At 52.5% G+C, this 19,607-nt stretch overlaps 1 pseudogene; it reads left to right on the forward strand.

Moving 5' to 3' along the window:
• Window positions 1-1,014: 1,014 nt before the first annotated feature.
• LOC132390311 (transcription factor Sp2-like) overlaps window positions 1,015-19,607 on the forward strand; it is a 79,151-nt pseudogene continuing 60,558 nt past the window's right edge.

Here is a 19,607-nt window from a genome sequence, read left to right on the forward strand (position 1 = left end):
GACCACTCTCGGTCTGACCTCTACCCTTTGATCTGCTTGGCACTGGGAGACCCGGCAGAAAGCCAAAGCTCAAGGCAGTGACTCCAGCCAATGTAGCTCTCTGGGTCATCGAGGCATGCAGGTCTCCAAACCCTACGACGAGGTCATGGTCCTCAAAGGTTACTGCGAGTCTAGATCAGAGGGCACAGATAGAGTGGATTGTGGAGAGGATGTTTCCTATAGTAGGGGAGACTAGGACCAGAGGACACACATAGAGTGGATGTGGAGAGGATGTTTCCTATAGTGAGGGAGTCTAGGACCAGAGGACACAGATAGAGTGGATGTGGTGAGGATGTTTCCTATAGTGGGGGAGTCTAGGATCAGAGGGCACAGATAGAGTGGATGTGGAGAGGATGTTTCCTATAGTGGGGGAGTCTAGGACCAGAGGGCACATATAGAGTGGATGTGGAGACGATGTTTCCTATAGTGGGGGAGTCTAGGATCAGAGGGCACAGATAGAGTGGATGTGGAGAGGATGTTTCCTATCGTGGGGGTGTCTGGGACCAGAGGACACAGACAGAGTGGATGTGGAGAGAATGTTTCCCATAGTGGGGGAGTCCAGGACCAGAGGACACAGATAGAGTGGATGTGGAGAGGATGTTTCCTATAGTGGGTGAGTCTAGGACCAGAGGACACAGATAGAGTGGATGTGGAGAGGATGTTTCCTATAGTGGGGGGAGTCTAGGACCAGAGGACACAGATAGAGTGGATGTGTAGAGGATGTTTCCTATAGTGAGGGAGTCTAGGACCAGAGGACCAATGGACCAGACGTCCATTTAGAACAGAGATGAGGAGGAATTTCTTTAGCCAGAGGGTGGTGAATCGTTGGAATTCATTGCTACAAATAGCTGTGCAGGCTGAGCCATTGTGTGTACTTAAAGCGGAGGATAATCGGTTGTTGATTAGTCAGGGCGTCAAAGGTAACAGGGTGAAGTCAGGAGAATGGGGGTTGGGAGGGTAAATGAATCAGCCATGATGGAATGGGGGAGCAGATTTGGCGGGCTGAACGGTCTGGTTGTGCTTTCGATCGTATGTTCTGTTGAAGTTCCCCGTTGTTTGTTTTTGTTTCGGCTGTTGCTGCAGGACTCTCAGCCCTCTCCACTGGCTCTGCTGGCAGCGACCTGCAGCAAGATCGGCCCCCCGGCCGCCGACCCCAGCTCCTCGCCCTCCCCGGTGGCGGTGCAGGTGGTCGCCAAGAAGCTGCCCCTCCTGAAGCCGGCCCCCCCGCCGCCCAACGGCCAGAACGGCGGCGCCAACCTCGGCTTCTTCACGGCGGGCGGGAAGGTCTTCCAGATCCAAGGGCCGCCGGCCGGCAGCGCAGCCGTCAGCGCGTCCGCCGCGGGCCAGCTGGTGCTGGCCATCCAGAACCAGGCCGGCGGCGGCCGGCGGCAAGGCCTCGCGGCCGGGGGTCCAGTACCAGGTGGTCCCCCAGGTCCAGTCCCTGCAGATCGCCAACGTCCAGCCCAGCGTGGCGGGCCAGATCCAGATCATCCCGGGCACCAGCCAGGCCTTCGTGACGAGCCCGAAGCCCGCCCCCCAGCCGGTGCAGGTGAAGTCGGCCGCCTCCCTCCCGGTCCAGGTGCAGAGGGTGGGGGGGGCGCCGCTGCAGAGCCCGGGCAACGTGATCAAGCTGGCCGGCGGGGCAATGTGGCCCTCTCCCTGCCCTTCGGTGGCGCGGTGCAGCTGCCCGGGGAGGGCGGGGGCCCGGCCAAGGCCGGCAAGCGGCTGCGGAGGAAGTCGGCCACCTCCTCCCCCTCCTCGTCGGCGGAGGCTGTCACCCTGGTGGAGGCCGGGCCGGGTGGGCTCCTGCAGGCGGGGACGAACATGGTGCTGCTGCAGAGCGCCGGCTCCGGCCTCCTGCAGGTCGTCCAGCAGAGGCAGGAGCCCCCGGCCCCCCGCCATCCCCCAGCAGGCCATCCGTGTGGTGCAGGCGGCCTCCATGAGCGGGCACACCCTCCCCACCGTCCCGCAGAAGCCCCCAGCCGCCGCCAGCGGCCTTCCAGGCCCAGCCCGGGGAGGCAGCCCCCCGTCATCATCCGGGCCCAGCCCGTCTCCTCCTCGGCCAGCTGAGCTGGCAGGCCCTGCCCGTGAAGAGCACCACTGCCGCCGCCCTGCAGACGGCCCCCAGCCTCTCCAGCAGCCTGCCCCGCATCGCCCCGGCCGGGGGCGGGGAAGAGATCGGCGGCCGGCTCCAGCATCCGGAAGGGGAACGCCCTGCCCAGGATCGCCCCGGCCGGGGGGACCCATTAACCTGAACACCACGCAGTTCGCCTCCGGCCACTCGATACAGACCATCAAATATCAACGGGCTCCAGGTGCCTGGCGTTCCAGTGACGGTCACCTGGCGTTCCAGTGACGGTCACCAACGCTTCAGGTGAGAAACATCTAGCCCAAGGGCTCTTCCCACCTTTGCCAAAGACCTGGGGCGCAGTTGCCAGTAAGGCTTGGGGGCAGGTTCAGGGGTGACAGTCCAGCGCTTTGAAATTTCTTGGGTCTTTGCAGGCGCCCGTGGAAAGGCTCCCCCTCTCCCTCTCTTCCCCCATCTCTCTCTCCCCCCTCTCTCTCCCCTCTCTCTCCCCCCTCTCTCTCCCCCCTCTCTCTCCCCCCTCTCTCTCCCCCCTCCCTCTCTCTCCACTCACCCCCCTCTCTCTCCCCCCTCCCTCTCTCTCTCTCTCTCCCCCCTCTCTCTCCCCCCTCTCTCCCCCCTCTCTCTCCCCCCTCCCTCTCTCTCTCCACTCTCCCCTCTCTCTCACCCTCTCCCCCTCTCCCATCCCCCTCTCTGTCGCCCTCTCCCCCCTCCCTCTCCCCCTCTCTCTCCCCCTGCCTCTCACTTTCTTTCCACCTCCCTCTCCCTCTCTCCCTCTCCCCTCTCTCTCACCCTCTCCCCCTTCCGTCCACTCTCTGTCACCTCTCCCCCCTCTCCTCTCCCCCTCTCTCTCACCCTCTCCCCTCTCTCCCCCTGCCTCTCCCTCTCTCTCCCCTCCCTCCCCCTCTCCTCTCCCTTCTCTCCTCCCCCTCTCTCTCTCTCCTCTCTCCTCTCCCTCCTCCTCTCCCCCTCTCCTCCCGCTTTCCTCTCCCCCCTCCTCTCACCCATCCTCTCCCCCTCTCCTCTATTAACTATTAACCGTGGACTCCAGGATGGGAACCCCCCCCCCCCCACACCCACCCTGAAACAACCTTTCCACATCGTCCCACATCCACTCTCTCCATGTCCTCTGGTCCTAGACTCCCCCACTATAGGAAACATCCTCTCCACATCCACTCAATCTGTGTCCTCTGGTCCTAGACTCCCCCACTATAGGAAACATCCTCTCCACATCCACTCTCTCCATGTCCTCTGGTCCTAGACTCCCCCACTATAGGAAACATCCTCTCCACATCCACACTATCTGTGTCCTCTGGTCCTGGACTCCCCCACTATAGGAAACATCCTCTCCACATCCACTCTATCTGTGTCCTCTGGTCCTAGACTCCCCCACTATAGGAAACATCCTCTCCACATCCACTCTATCTGTGTCCCTCTGGTCCTAGACACCCCCACTATAGGAAACATCCTCTCCACATCCACTCTATCTGTGTCCTCTGGTCCTAGACTCCCCCACTATAGGAAACATCCTCTCCACATCCACTCTATCTGTGTCCTCTGGTCCTAGACTCCCCCACTATAGGAAACATCCTCTCCACATCCACTCTATCTGTGTCCTCTGGTACTAGACTCACCCACTATAGGAAACATCCTCTCCACATCCACTCTATCTGTGTCCTCTGGTACTAGACTCACCCACTATAGGAAACATCCTCTCCACATCCACTCTATCTGTGTCACTCTAGTCCTAGACTCCACCACTATGGGAAACATCCTCTCCACATCCACTCTATCTGTGTCCTCTAGTCCTAGACTCCACCACTATGGGAAACATCCTCTCCACATCCACTCTATCTGTGTCCTCTGGTCTAGACTCCCCCACTATAGGAAAACATCCTCTCCACATCCACTCTATCTGTGTCCTCTGGTCCTAGACTCCCACACTATAGGTAACATCCTCTCCACATCCACTCTATGTGTGTCCTCTGGTACTAGACTCCCCACTATAGGAAACATCCCCTCCACATCCACTCGTCTGTGTCACCTGGTTCCTAGACTCCCTCACAATAGGAACGTCCTCTCAACATCCACTCTATCTGTGTCGTCTGGTCCTGGACTACCCCCACTACAGGAAACGTCCTCTCCACATCCACTCTATCAGTGCCCTCTGCTCCTAGACTCCCCCCACTATAGAAACATCCGCTGCACATCCACTCTATTTGTGTCACCTGGTCCTGGACTCCCTACTACAGGAAACATCCTCTCCACATCCACTCTATCTGTGTCCTCTGGTTCTAGACTCCTTCACAGTAGGAACGTCCTCTGCACATCCGCTCTATGTGTGCCCTCTGGTCCTAGATTCCCCCACTATAGGAAACATCCTCTCCAAATCCGCTCTATCTATGTCCTCTGGTCCTAGACTCCACCAATATAGGAAACATCCTCTCCACATCCACTCTATCTGTGCCCTCTGGTCCTAGACTCCCTCCACTATAGGAAACATCCTCTCCCAGGTCCACTCTATCTGTGTGCTCTTGACCTAGTCTCCCCCCACTATAGGAAACATCCTCTGCACATCCACTCTGTCTGTGCCCTCTGGTCCTAGACTCCCCCAATATAGGAAACATTCTCTCCACATCCACTCTATCTGTGTTCTCTGTTGCTAGAATCCACCACTATAGGAAACATTCTCTCCACATCCACTCTATCTGTGTCCTCTGTTCCTGTACTCCCGCAACTATAGGAAACATTCTCTCCACATCCACTCTATTTGTTTCCTCTGGTCCTAGACTCCCCCACTATAGGGAACATCCTCTCCACATCCACTCTATCTGTGTCCCTCTGGTCCTAGACTCCCTCCACTATAGGAAACATCCTCTCCTCTCCACATCCACTCTATCTGTTCCCGCTGGTCCTATACTCACCCTCTCTACGAAACATCCTCTGCACATCCTCTCTATCTGTGCCCTCTGGTCCTGGACTCCCGCACTATCGGAATCATCGTCTCTCCATCCGCTCTGTCTGTGTTCTCAGGTCCTAGACTCCCCCGCAATTGGAAACATCCTCTCTACATTCACTCTACCTGTGCAGTCTGGCCGTAGACACCATCACTATAGGAAACATCCCACCCACTCGAAATGTACCTTCTGGTATCAGACTACCCCACCATAGGAAACGTTCTCTCCACATCCACTCTATCTGTGCCCTCTGATACTAGACTTCCACACTGCAGGAAACATCCTCTCCACATCCACTCTATCTGTGTCCTCTGGTCCTAGACTCCCCCACTAGAGGAAACATCCTCTCCACATCCACTCTTTCTATGTCCCCTGGTCCTAGACTCCCCCACTATAGGAAATATCCACTCCACATCCACTCTACCTGTGTCCTCTTGACCTAGTCTCCACCACTATAGGAAACATCCTCTGCACATCCACTCTATCTGTGGCCTCTGGTCCTATACTCCCCCACTATAGGAAACATCCTCCCCTCATCCACCCTATCTGTGTCCTCTTGTCCGAGACTCCCCCACTTTAGGAAACATCCTCCCCACATCCACTCTATCTGTGTCCTCTGGTCCTAGACTCCCCCACTATAGGAAACATTCTCTCCACATCCACTCTATCTGTGCCTTCTGGTCCTATACACCCCCAGTATACGAAACATCCTCTCCACATCCTCTCTATCTGTGCCTTCTGGTCCTATACACCCCCAGTATACGAAATATCCACTCCACATCCACTCTACCTGTGTCCTCTTGACCTAGTCTCCACCACTATAGGAAACATCCTCTCCACATCCACTCTATCTGTGTCACCTGGTCCTAGACTCCCTCACAATAGGAAACATCCTCTCCACATCCGCTCTATCTGTGTCCGCTGCTCCTAGACACCCCCACTACAGGAAACATTCTCTCCACATCCACTCTTTCTGTGCCCTCTGGTCCTAGACTCCTCCACTATAGGAAACATCCTCCCCACATCCACTGTATCTGTGTCCTCTGGTCCTAGACACCCTCACTATAGGAAACATCCTCTCCACATCCACTCTATCTGTGCCCTCTGATCCTAGACTCCACCACTATAGGAAACACCCTCTCCACATCCACTCTATCTGTGCCCTCTGATCCTAGACTCCCTCACTATAGGAAACTTCCTCTCCACATCCACTCTATCTGTGTCCTCTGGTCCTAGACTCCCCCACTATTGGAAACATCCTCTCCACATCCACTCTATCTGTGCCCTCTGATCCTAGACTCCCCCACTATAGGAAACATTCTCTCCACATCCACTCTATCTATGTCCTCTGGTCCTAGACTCCACCAATATAGGAAACATCCTCTCCACATCCACTCTATCTGTGCCCTCTGGTCCTAGACTCCACCACTATGGGAAACATCCTCTCCACATCCACTCTGTCTGTGTGCTCTTGACCTAGTCTCCCCCCACTATAGGAAACATCCTCTCCACATCCACTCTATCTGTGCCCTCTGATCCTAGACTCCCCCACTATAGGAAACATTCTCTCCACATCCACTCTATCTATGTCCTCTGGTCCTAGACTCCACCAATATAGGAAACATCCTCTCCACATCCACTCTATCTGTGCCCTCTGGTCCTAGACTCCACCACTATGGGAAACATCCTCTCCACATCCACTCTATCTGTGTCCTCTGGTCCTAGACTCCACCAATATAGGAAACATCCTCTCCACATCCACTCTGTCTGTGTGCTCTTGACCTAGTCTCCCCCCACTATACGAAACATCCTCTCCACATCCTCTCTATCTGTGTCCTCTGTTCCTGTACTCCCGCAACTATAGGAAACATTCTCTCCACATCCACTCTATTTGTTTCCTCTGGTCCTAGACTCCCCCACTATAGGAAACATCCTCTCCACATCCACTCCATCTGTTCCCGCTGGTCCTATACTCACCCTCTCTACGAAACATCCTCTGCACATCCTCTCTATCTGTGCCCTCTGGTCCTGGACTCCCGCACTATCGGAATCATCATCTCTCCATCCGCTCTGTCTGTGTTCTCAGGTCCTAGACTCCCCCGCAATTGGAAACATCCTCTCTACATTCACTCTACCTGTGCAGTCTGGCCGTAGACACCATCACTATAGGAAACATCCCACCCACTCGAAATGTACCTTCTGGTATCAGACTACCCCACCATAGGAAACGTTCTCTCCACATCCACTCTATCTGTGCCCTCTGATACTAGACTTCCACACTGCAGGAAACATCCTCTCCACATCCACTCTATCTGTGTCCTCTGGTCCTAGACTCCCCCACTAGAGGAAACATCCTCTCCACATCCACTCTTTCTATGTCCCCTGGTCCTAGACTCCCCCACTATAGGAAATATCCACTCCACATCCACTCTACCTGTGTCCTCTTGACCTAGTCTCCACCACTATAGGAAACATCCTCTGCACATCCACTCTATCTGTGGCCTCTGGTCCTATACTCCCCCACTATAGGAAACATCCTCCCCTCATCCACCCTATCTGTGTCCTCTTGTCCGAGACTCCCCCACTTTAGGAAACATCCTCCCCACATCCACTCTATCTGTGTCCTCTGGTCCTAGACTCCCCCACTATAGGAAACATTCTCTCCACATCCACTCTATCTGTGCCTTCTGGTCCTATACACCCCCAGTATACGAAACATCCTGTCCACATCCTCTCTATCTGTGCCTTCTGGTCCTATACACCCCCAGTATACGAAACATCCTCTCCACATCCTCTCTATCTGTGCCTTCTGGTCCTATACACCCCCAGTATACGAAACATCCTCTCCACATCCTCTCTATCTGTGCCCTCTGGTCCTAGACTCCCTCAAAATAGGGAACATCCTCTCCACATCCACTCTATCTGTGTCCTTTGGCTCTAGACTCCCTCATTATAAGAAACATCCCCTTCACATCCACTCTATCTGTGGTCCAAGACTCCACCAGTATATGAAACTTCCTCTCCACATCCACTCTATCTGTGTCCTCTGGTCCTAGACTCCCCCACTATAGGAAACATCCTCTCCACATCCACTCTATCTGTGTCCTCTGGTCCTAGACTCCCCCACTATAGGAAACATCCTCTCAACATCGACTCTATCTTTGTTCTCTGAACCTAGACTCCCCCCACTAGAGGAAACATCCTCTCCACATCCACTCTATCTGTGTCCGCTGCTCCTAGACACCCTCACTACAGGAAACATCCTCTCCACATCCACTCTTTCTGTGCCATCTGGTCCTAGACTCCCCCACTATAGGAAACATCCTCTCCAAATCCACTCTGTCTCTGTCCTCTGGTCCTAGACTCCCCCACTATGGGAAACATCCTCTCCACATCCACTCTATCTGTGTCCTCTGGTACTAGACTCCCCCACTATAGGAAACATCCTCACCACATCCACTCTATCTGTGTCCTCTGGTTCTAGACTCCCCCACTATAGGAAACATCCTCTCCACATCCACTCTATCTGTGTCCTCCGGTCATTGACTACCCTACTGTAGGAAGCATCCTCTCCACATCTACTCAGTCTGTGTCCTCTGGTCCTAAACTCCCCCACTATGCGAGACATCATATCCACATCCTCTCTATCTGTGTCCTCCGGTCCTAGACTCCCCCACTATAGGAAACATCCTCTCCACATGCACTCTATCTGTGTCCCCTGGTCGTAGTCTCTGCCCCCACTATACTAAACGTCGTCTCCACATCCTCTCTATCTGTATTTCCGGTCCTGGACTCCCCCAACTATAGAAAACATCCTCTCCACATCCACTCTCTCTGTGTCCTCTGGTCCCTGACTCCCCCACTACAGGAAACATCCTGTCCACATCCACTCTATCTGTGTCCTCTGGTCCTTGACTCCCCCACTACAGGAAACATCCTGTCCACATCCACTCTATCTGTGTCCTCTGGTCCTTGACTCCCCCACTACAGGAAACATCCTCTCCACATCCACTCTATCTGTGTCCTCTGGTCCTAGACTCCCCCACTATAGGAAACATCCTCTCCTTATCCAGTCTAACTGTGTCCTCTGGTCCTAGACTCCCCCACCATAGGAAACATCCTCTCCACATCCACTCTATCTGTGTCCTCTGGTCCTTGACTCCCCCACTATAGGAAACATCCTCTACTCATCCACTCTAACTGTGTCCTCTGGTCCTAGACTCCCCCACTATAGGAAACATGGACTCCCCATCCACTCTATCTGTGTCCTCTGGTCCTAGACTCCCCCACCAGAGGAAACATCCACTCCAGATCCACTCTATCTGTGTCCTCTGGTCCTAGACTCCCCCACTATAGGAAACATCCTCTCCACATCCACTCTATCTGTGTCCGCTGCTCCTAGACACCCTCACTACAGGAAACATCCTCTCCACATCCACTCTTTCTGTGCCATCTGGTCCTAGACTCCCCCACTATAGGAAACATCCTCTCCAAATCCACTCTGTCTCTGTCCTCTGGTCCTAGACTCCCCCACTATGGGAAACGTCCTCTCCACATCCACTCTATCTGTGTCCTCTGGTACTAGACTCCCCCACTATAGGAAACATCCTCACCACATCCACTCTATCTGTGTCCTCTGGTTCTAGACTCCCCCACTATAGGAAACATCCTCTCCACATCCACTCTATCTGTGTCCTCCGGTCATTGACTACCCTACTGTAGGAAGCATCCTCTCCACATCTACTCAGTCTGTGTCCTCTGGTCCTAAACTCCCCCACTATGCGAGACATCATATCCACATCCTCTCTATCTGTGTCCTCCGGTCCTAGACTCCCCCACTATAGGAAACATCCTCTCCACATGCACTCTATCTGTGTCCCCTGGTCGTAGTCTCTGCCCCCACTATACTAAACGTCGTCTCCACATCCTCTCTATCTGTATTTCCGGTCCTGGACTCCCCCAACTATAGAAAACATCCTCTCCACATCCACTCTCTCTGTGTCCTCTGGTCCCTGACTCCCCCACTACAGGAAACATCCTGTCCACATCCACTCTATCTGTGTCCTCTGGTCCTTGACTCCCCCACTACAGGAAACATCCTGTCCACATCCACTCTATCTGTGTCCTCTGGTCCTTGACTCCCCCACTACAGGAAACATCCTCTCCACATCCACTCTATCTGTGTCCTCTGGTCCTAGACTCCCCCACTATAGGAAACATCCTCTCCTTATCCAGTCTAACTGTGTCCTCTGGTCCTAGACTCCCCCACCATAGGAAACATCCTCTCCACATCCACTCTATCTGTGTCCTCTGGTCCTTGACTCCCCCACTATAGGAAACATCCTCTACTCATCCACTCTAACTGTGTCCTCTGGTCCTAGACTCCCCCACTATAGGAAACATGGACTCCCCATCCACTCTATCTGTGTCCTCTGGTCCTAGACTCCCCCACCAGAGGAAACATCCACTCCAGATCCACTCTATCTGTGTCCTCTGGTCCTAGACTCCCCCACTATAGGAAACATCCTCTCCACATCCACTCTATCTGTGTCCTCTGGTCCTAGACTCCCCCACTATAGGAAACATCCTCTCCACATCCACTCTATCTGTGTCCTCTGGTCCTAGACTCCCCCACTATAGGAAACATCCTCTCCACATCCACTCTATCTGTGTCCTCTGGTCCTAGACTCCCCCACTATTGGAAACATCCTCTCCACATCCACTCTATCTGTGCCCTCTGGTCCTAGACTCCCGCACTATAGGAAACATCCTCTCCACATCCACTCTATCTGTGTACTCTGGTCCTAGACTCGCCCACTATAAGAAACATCCTCTCCACATCCACTCTATCTGTGTCCTCTGGTCGTATACTCCCCCACTATAGGAAACACCCTCACCACATCCACTCTATCTGTGTCCTCTGGTCCTAGACTCCGCCCCCACTATTGGAAACATCATCTCCACATCCAGTCTATCTCTGTCCACTGGTCCTAGACTCCCCCACTACAGGAAACATCCTCTCCACATCCACTCTATCTGTGTCCTCTGGTCCTTGACTCCCCCACTATAGGAAACATCCTCTCCTCATCCACTCTAACTGTGTCCTCTGGTCCTAGACTCCACAACTATATGAAACATCCTCTCCACATGCACTATATCTTTGTTCTCTGGTCCTGGACTCCCCCACTATAGTAAACTTCCTCTGCACATCTACTCTATCTGTGTCCTCTGGTCCTATACTCCCCCACTATAGGAAACATTCTCACCACATCCACTCTGTCTGTGTCCTCTGGTCCTAGACTCCACCAATATAGGAAACATCCTCTCCAGATCCTCTCCATCTGTGTCCTCTAGTCCTAGACTCCCCCACTATAGGAAACATCCTCTCCACATGCACTATATCTGTGTTCTCTGGTCCTGGACTCCCCCACTATAGGAAACATCCTCTCCACATCCACTCTATCTGTGTCCTCTGGTCCTAGACTCCCCCACTATAGGAAACATCCTCTCCACATGCACTATATCTGTGTTCTCTGGTCCTGGACTCCCCCACTCTAGGAAACTTCCTCTCCACATCCACTCTATCTGCGTCATTTAGTCCTAGACTCGCTCATTATAGGAAACATCCTCTCCACACCCACTCCATCTCTGCCCCCTGGTCCTAGACTCCCCCACTATAGGAAACATCCTCTCCACATCCACTCTGTCTGTGTCCTCTGGTCCTAGACTCCACCACTATAGGAAACATCCACTCCAGATCCACTCTATCTGTGTCCTCTGGTCCTAGACTCCCCCACTATAGGAAACATCCTCTCCACATCCACTCTATCTGTGTCCTCTGGTCCTAGACTCCCCCACTATAGGAAACATCCTCTCCACATCCACTCTATCTGTGCCCTCTGGTCCTAGACTCCCCCACTATAGGAAACATCCTCTCCACATCCACTCTATCTGTGTCCTCTGGTCGTATACTCCCCCACTATAGGAAACACCCTCTCCACATCCACTCTATCTGTGTCCTCTGGTCCTAGACTCCCCCACTGTAGAAAACATCCTCTCCACATGCACTATATCTTTGTTCTCTGGTCCTGGACTCCCCCACTATAGTAAACTTCCTCTGCACATCCACTCTATCTGTGTCCTCTGGACCTAGGCACCCCCACTCTAGGAAACTTCCTCTCCACATCCACTCTATCTGCGTCATTTGGTCCTAGACTCGCTCAATATGGGAAACATCCTCTCCACACCCACTCTATCTCTGTCAACTGGTCCTAGACTCCCTTACAACAGGAAACGTCGTCTCCACATCCACTCTGTCTGTGTCCTCTGGTCCTATACTCCCCCACTATAGGAAACATTCTCACCACATCCACTCTGTCTGTGTCCTCTGGTCCTAGACTCCACCAATATAGGAAACATCCTCTCCAGATCCTCTCCATCTGTGTCCTCTAGTCCTAGACTCCCCCACTATAGGAAACATCCTCTCCACATGCACTATATCTGTGTTCTCTGGTCGTAGACTCCACCACAATAGGAAACATCCTCTCCACATCCACTAGATCTGTGTTCTCTGGTCGTAGACTCCACCACTATAGGAAACATCCTCTCCACATCCACTCAGTCTGTGTCGTCCGGTCCTGTACTCCCCCAACTATAGGAAACATCCTCTCCACATCCACTCTGTCTGTGTCCTCCGGTCCTGTACTCCCCCAACTATAGGAAACATCCTCTCCACATCCACTCTATCTGTGTCCTCCGGTCCTAGACTCCCCCACTATACGATACATCCTCTCCACATCCATTCTATCTGTGTCCTCCGGTCATTGACTACCCCACTGTAGGAAGCATCCTCTCCACATCCACTCAGTCTGCGTCCTCTGGACCTAAACTCCCCCACTATGCGAGACATCATATCCACATCCTCTCTATCTGTGTCCTCCGGTCCTAGAATCCCCCAACTATAGAAAACATCCTCTCCACATCCAATCTATCTGTGTCCTCCGGTCCTAGACTCCCCAACTATACGATACATCCTCTCCACATCCACTCTATCTGTGTCCTCCGGTCATTGACTACCCCACTGTAGGAAGCATCCTCTCCACATCCACTCAGTCTGCGTCCTCTGGACCTAAACTCCCCCACTATGCGAGACATCATATCCACATCCTCTCTATCTGTGTCCTCTGGTCCTAGACTCCCCCACTATTGGAAACATCCTCTCCACATCCACTCTATCTGTGCCCTCTGGTCCTAGACTCCCCCACTATAGGAAACATCCTCTCCACATCCACTCTATCTGTGTACTCTGGTCCTAGACTCGCCCACTATAAGAAACATCCTCTCCACATCCACTCTATCTGTGTCCTCTGGTCGTATACTCCCCCACTATAGGAAACACCCTCTCCACATCCACTCTATCTGTGTCCTCTGGTCCTAGACTCCCCCACTGTAGAAAACATCCTCTCCACATCCACTCTATCTGTGTCCTCTGGTCCTAGACTCCCCCACTATTGGAAACATCCTCTCCGCATCCACTCTATCTGTGCCCTCTGGTCCTAGACTCCCCCACTATAGGAAACATCCTCTCCACATCCACTCTATTTGTGTACTCTGGTCCTAGACTCGCCCACTATAAGAAACATCCTCTCCACATCCACTCTATCTGTGTCCTCTGGTCGTATACTCCCCCACTATTGAAAACACCCTCTCCACATCCACTCTATCTGTGCCTTCTGGTCGTATACACCCCCACTATGCAAAACATCATATCCACATCCTCTCTATCTGTGTCCTTCAGTCCTAGACACCCCCACTATAGGAAACATCCTCTCCACATCCACTCAGTCTGTGTCCTCTGGTCCTAGACTCCCCCACTATAGGAAACATCCTCTCCACATCCACTAGATCTGTGTCCTCTGGTCGTAGACTCCACCACAATAGGAAACATCCTCTCCACATCCACTAGATCTGTGTTCTCTGGTCGTAGACACCACCACTATAGGAAACATCCTCTCCACATCCACTCAGTCTGTGTCGTCCGGTCCTGTACTCCCCCAACTATAGGAAACATCCTCTCCACATCCACTCTGTCTGTGTCCTCCGGTCCTGTACTCCCCCAACTATAGGAAACATCCTCTCCACATCCACTCTATCTGTGTCCCCCGGTCCTAGACTCCCCCACTATACAATACATCCTCTCCACATCCACTCTATCTGTGTCCTCCGGTCATTGACTACCCCACTGTAGGAAGCATCCTCTCCACATCCACTCAGTCTGCGTCCTCTGGACCTAAACTCCCCCACTATGCGAGACATCATATCCACATCCTCTCTATCTGTGTCCTCCGGTCCTAGAATCCCCCAACTATAGAAAACATCCTCTCCACATCCACTGTGTCCTCTGTTCCCTAACTCCCCCACTACAGGAAACATCCTGTCTACATCCACTCTATCTGTGTCCTCTGGTCCGTTACTCCCCCACTATAGGAAACATCCTCTCCTCATCCAGTCTAACTGTGTCCTCTGGTGCTAGACTCCCCCACTATAGGAAACATCCTCTCCACATCCACTCTATCTGTGTCCTCTGGTCCTTGACTCCCCCACTATAGGAAACATCCTCTCCTCTTCCACTCTATCTGTGTCCTCTGGTCCTTGACTCCCCCACTATAGGAAACATCCTCTCCTCATCCACTCTAACTGTGTCTTCTGGTCCTAGACTCCCCCACTATAGGAAACATTCTCTCCACATCCACTCTAACTGTGTCCTCTGGTCCTAGACTCCACAACTATATGAAACATCCTCTCACATCCACTCTATCTGTGTCCTCTGGTCCTAGACTCCCCCACTATATGAAACATCCTCTCCACATCCACTCTATCTGTGCCCTCTGGTCCTAGACTCCACCAGTATAGGAAACATCCTCTCCACATCCACTCTATCTGTGTCCTCTGGTCCTAGACTCCCCCACTATATGAAACATCCTCTCCACATCCACTCTATCTGTGCCCTCTGCTCCTAGACTCCACCACTATGGGAAACATCCTCTCCACATCCACTCTATCTGTGTCCTCTGGTCCTAGACTCCCTTACAACAGGAAACGTCGTCTCCACATCCACTCTGTCTGTGTCCTCTGGTCCTATACTCCCCCACTATAGGAAACATTCTCACCACATCCACTCTGTCTGTGTCCTCTGGTCCTAGACTCCACCAATATAGGAAACATCCTCTCCAGATCCTCTCCATCTGTGTCCTCTAGTCCTAGACTCCCCCACTATAGGAAACATCCTCTCCACATGCACTATATCTGTGTTCTCTGGTCGTAGACTCCACCACAATAGGAAACATCCTCTCCACATCCACTAGATCTGTGTTCTCTGGTCGTAGACTCCACCACTATAGGAAACATCCTCTCCACATCCACTCAGTCTGTGTCGTCCGGTCCTGTACTCCCCCAACTATAGGAAACATCCTCTCCACATCCACTCTGTCTGTGTCCTCCGGTCCTGTACTCCCCCAACTATAGGAAACATCCTCTCCACATCCACTCTATCTGTGTCCTCCGGTCCTAGACTCCCCCACTATACGATACATCCTCTCCACATCCACTCTATCTGTGTCCTCCGGTCATTGACTACCCCACTGTAGGAAGCATCCTCTCCACATCCACTCAGTCTGCGTCCTCTGGACCTAGACTCCCCCACTATACGATACATCCTCTCCACATCCACTCTATCTGTGTCCTCCGGTCCTAGACTCCCCCACTATGCGAGACATCATATCCACATCCTCTCTATCTGTGTCCTCCGGTCCTAGAATCCCCCAACTATAGAAAACATCCTTTCCACATCCACTCTATCTGTGTCCTCCGGTCCTAGACTCCCCCACTATACGATACATCCTCTCCACATCCACTCTATCTGTGTCCTCCGGTCATTGACTACCCCACTGTAGGAAGCATCCTCTCCACATCCACTCAGTCTGCGTCCTCTGGACCTAAACTCCCCCACTATGCGAGACATCATATCCACATCCTCTCTATCTGTGTCCTCTGGTCCTAGACTCCCCCACTATTGGAAACATCCTCTCCACATCCACTCTATCTGTGCCCTCTGGTCCTAGACTCCCCCACTATAGGAAACATCCTCTCCCCATCCACTCTATCTGTGTACTCTGGTCCTAGACTCGCCCACTATAAGAAACATCCTCTCCACATCCACTCTATCTGTGTCCTCTGGTCGTATACTCCCCCACTATAGGAAACACCCTCTCCACATCCACTCTATCTGTGTCCTCTGGTCCTAGACTCCCCCACTGTAGAAAACATCCTCTCCTCATCCAGTCTAACTGTGTCCTCTGGTGCTAGACTCCCCCACTATAGGAAACATCCTCTCTACATCCACTCTATCTGTGCCCTCTGGTCCTAGACTCCCCCACTATAGGAAACATCCTCTCCACATCCACTCTATCTGTGTACTCTGGTCCTAGACTCGCCCACTATAAGAAACATCCTCTCCACATCCACTCTATCTGTGTCCTCTGGTCGTATACTCCCCCACTATAGGAAACACCCTCACCACATCCACTCTATCTGTGTCCTCTGGTCCTAGACTCCGCCCCCACTATTGGAAACATCATCTCCACATCCAGTCTATCTCTGTCCACTGGTCCTAGACTCCCCCACTACAGGAAACATCCTCTCCACATCCACTCTATCTGTGTCCTCTTGTCCGAGACTCCCCCACTATAGGAAACATCCTCTCCACATCCACTCTATCTGTGTCGTCTGGTCCTTGACTCCCCCACTATAGGAAACATCCTCTCCTCATCCACTCTAACTGTGTCCTCTGGTCCTAGACTCCACAACTATATGAAACATCCTCTCCACATGCACTATATCTTTGTTCTCTGGTCCTGGACTCCCCCACTATAGTAAACTTCCTCTGCACATCCACTCTATCTGTGTCCTCTGGTCCTATACTCCCCCACTATAGGAAACATTCTCACCACATCCACTCTGTCTGTGTCCTCTGGTCCTAGACTCCACCAATATAGGAAACATCCTCTCCAGATCCTCTCCATCTGTGTCCTCTAGTCCTAGACTCCCCCACTATAGGAAACATCCTCTCCACATGCACTATATCTGTGTTCTCTGGTCCTGGACTCCCCCACTATAGGAAACATCCTCTCCACATCCACTCTATCTGTGTCCTCTGGTCCTAGACTCCCCCACTATAGGAAACATCCTCTCCACATGCACTATATCTGTGTTCTCTGGTCCTGGACTCCCCCACTCTAGGAAACCCTCTCCACATCCACTCTATCTGCGTCATTTAGTCCTAGACTCGCTCATTATAGGAAACATCCTCTCCACACCCACTCCATCTCTGCCCCCTGGTCCTAGACTCCCCCACTATAGGAAACATCCTCTCCACATCCACTCTGTCTGTGTCCTCTGGTCCTAGACTCCACCACTATAGGAAACATCCACTCCAGATCCACTCTATCTGTGTCCTCTGGTCCTAGACTCCCCCACTATAGGAAACATCCTCTCCACATCCACTCTATCTGTGTCCTCTGGTCCTAGACTCCCCCACTATAGGAAACATCCTCTCCACATCCACTCTATCTGTGCCCTCTGGTCCTAGACTCCCCCACTATAGGAAACATCCTCTCCACATCCACTCTATCTGTGTCCTCTGGTCCTAGACTCCCCCACTATTGGAAACATCCTCTCCACATCCACTCTATCTGTGCCCTCTGGTCCTAGACTCCCCCACTATAGGAAACATCCTCTCCACATCCACTCTATCTGTGTCCTCTGGTCGTATACTCCCCCACTATAGGAAACACCCTCTCCACATCCACTCTATCTGTGTCCTCTGGTCCTAGACTCCCCCACTGTAGAAAACATCCTCTCCACATGCACTATATCTTTGTTCTCTGGTCCTGGACTCCCCCACTATAGTAAACTTCCTCTGCACATCCACTCTATCTGTGTCCTCTGGACCTAGGCACCCCCACTCTAGGAAACTTCCTCTCCACATCCACTCTATCTGCGTCATTTGGTCCTAGACTCGCTCAATATGGGAAACATCCTCTCCACACCCACTCTATCTCTGTCAACTGGTCCTAGACTCCCTTACAACAGGAAACGTCGTCTCCACATCCACTCTGTCTGTGTCCTCTGGTCCTATACTCCCCCACTATAGGAAACATTCTCACCACATCCACTCTGTCTGTGTCCTCTGGTCCTAGACTCCACCAATATAGGAAACATCCTCTCCAGATCCTCTCCATCTGTGTCCTCTAGTCCTAGACTCCCCCACTATAGGAAACATCCTCTCCACATGCACTATATCTGTGTTCTCTGGTCGTAGACTCCACCACAATAGGAAACATCCTCTCCACATCCACTAGATCTGTGTTCTCTGGTCGTAGACTCCACCACTATAGGAAACATCCTCTCCACATCCACTCAGTCTGTGTCGTCCGGTCCTGTACTCCCCCAACTATAGGAAACATCCTCTCCACATCCACTCTGTCTGTGTCCTCCGGTCCTGTACTCCCCCAACTATAGGAAACATCCTCTCCACATCCACTCTATCTGTGTCCTCCGGTCCTAGACTCCCCCACTATACGATACATCCTCTCCACATCCATTCTATCTGTGTCCTCCGGTCATTGACTACCCCACTGTAGGAAGCATCCTCTCCACATCCACTCAGTCTGCGTCCTCTGGACCTAAACTCCCCCACTATGCGAGACATCATATCCACATCCTCTCTATCTGTGTTCTCCGGTCCTAGAATCCCCCAACTATAGAAAACATCCTCTCCACATCCAATCTATCTGTGTCCTCCGGTCCTAGACTCCCCAACTATACGATACATCCTCTCCACATCCACTCTATCTGTGTCCTCCGGTCATTGACTACCCCACTGTAGGAAGCATCCTCTCCACATCCACTCAGTCTGCGTCCTCTGGACCTAAACTCCCCCACTATGCGAGACATCATATCCACATCCTCTCTATCTGTGTCCTCTGGTCCTAGACTCCCCCACTATTGGAAACATCCTCTCCACATCCACTCTATCTGTGCCCTCTGGTCCTAGACTCCCCCACTATAGGAAACATCCTCTCCACATCCACTCTATCTGTGTACTCTGGTCCTAGACTCGCCCACTATAAGAAACATCCTCTCCACATCCACTCTATCTGTGTCCTCTGGTCGTATACTCCCCCACTATAGGAAACACCCTCTCCACATCCACTCTATCTGTGTCCTCTGGTCCTAGACTCCCCCACTGTAGAAAACATCCTCTCCACATCCACTCTATCTGTGTCCTCTGGTCCTAGACTCCCCCACTATTGGAAACATCCTCTCCGCATCCACTCTATCTGTGCCCTCTGGTCCTAGACTCCCCCACTATAGGAAACATCCTCTCCACATCCACTCTATTTGTGTACTCTGGTCCTAGACTCGCCCACTATAAGAAACATCCTCTCCACATCCACTCTATCTGT

This window comes from Hypanus sabinus, unplaced genomic scaffold (genome assembly GCF_030144855.1).
Source record: "Hypanus sabinus isolate sHypSab1 unplaced genomic scaffold, sHypSab1.hap1 scaffold_857, whole genome shotgun sequence".
NCBI classification, from domain to species: domain Eukaryota; kingdom Metazoa; phylum Chordata; class Chondrichthyes; order Myliobatiformes; family Dasyatidae; genus Hypanus; species Hypanus sabinus.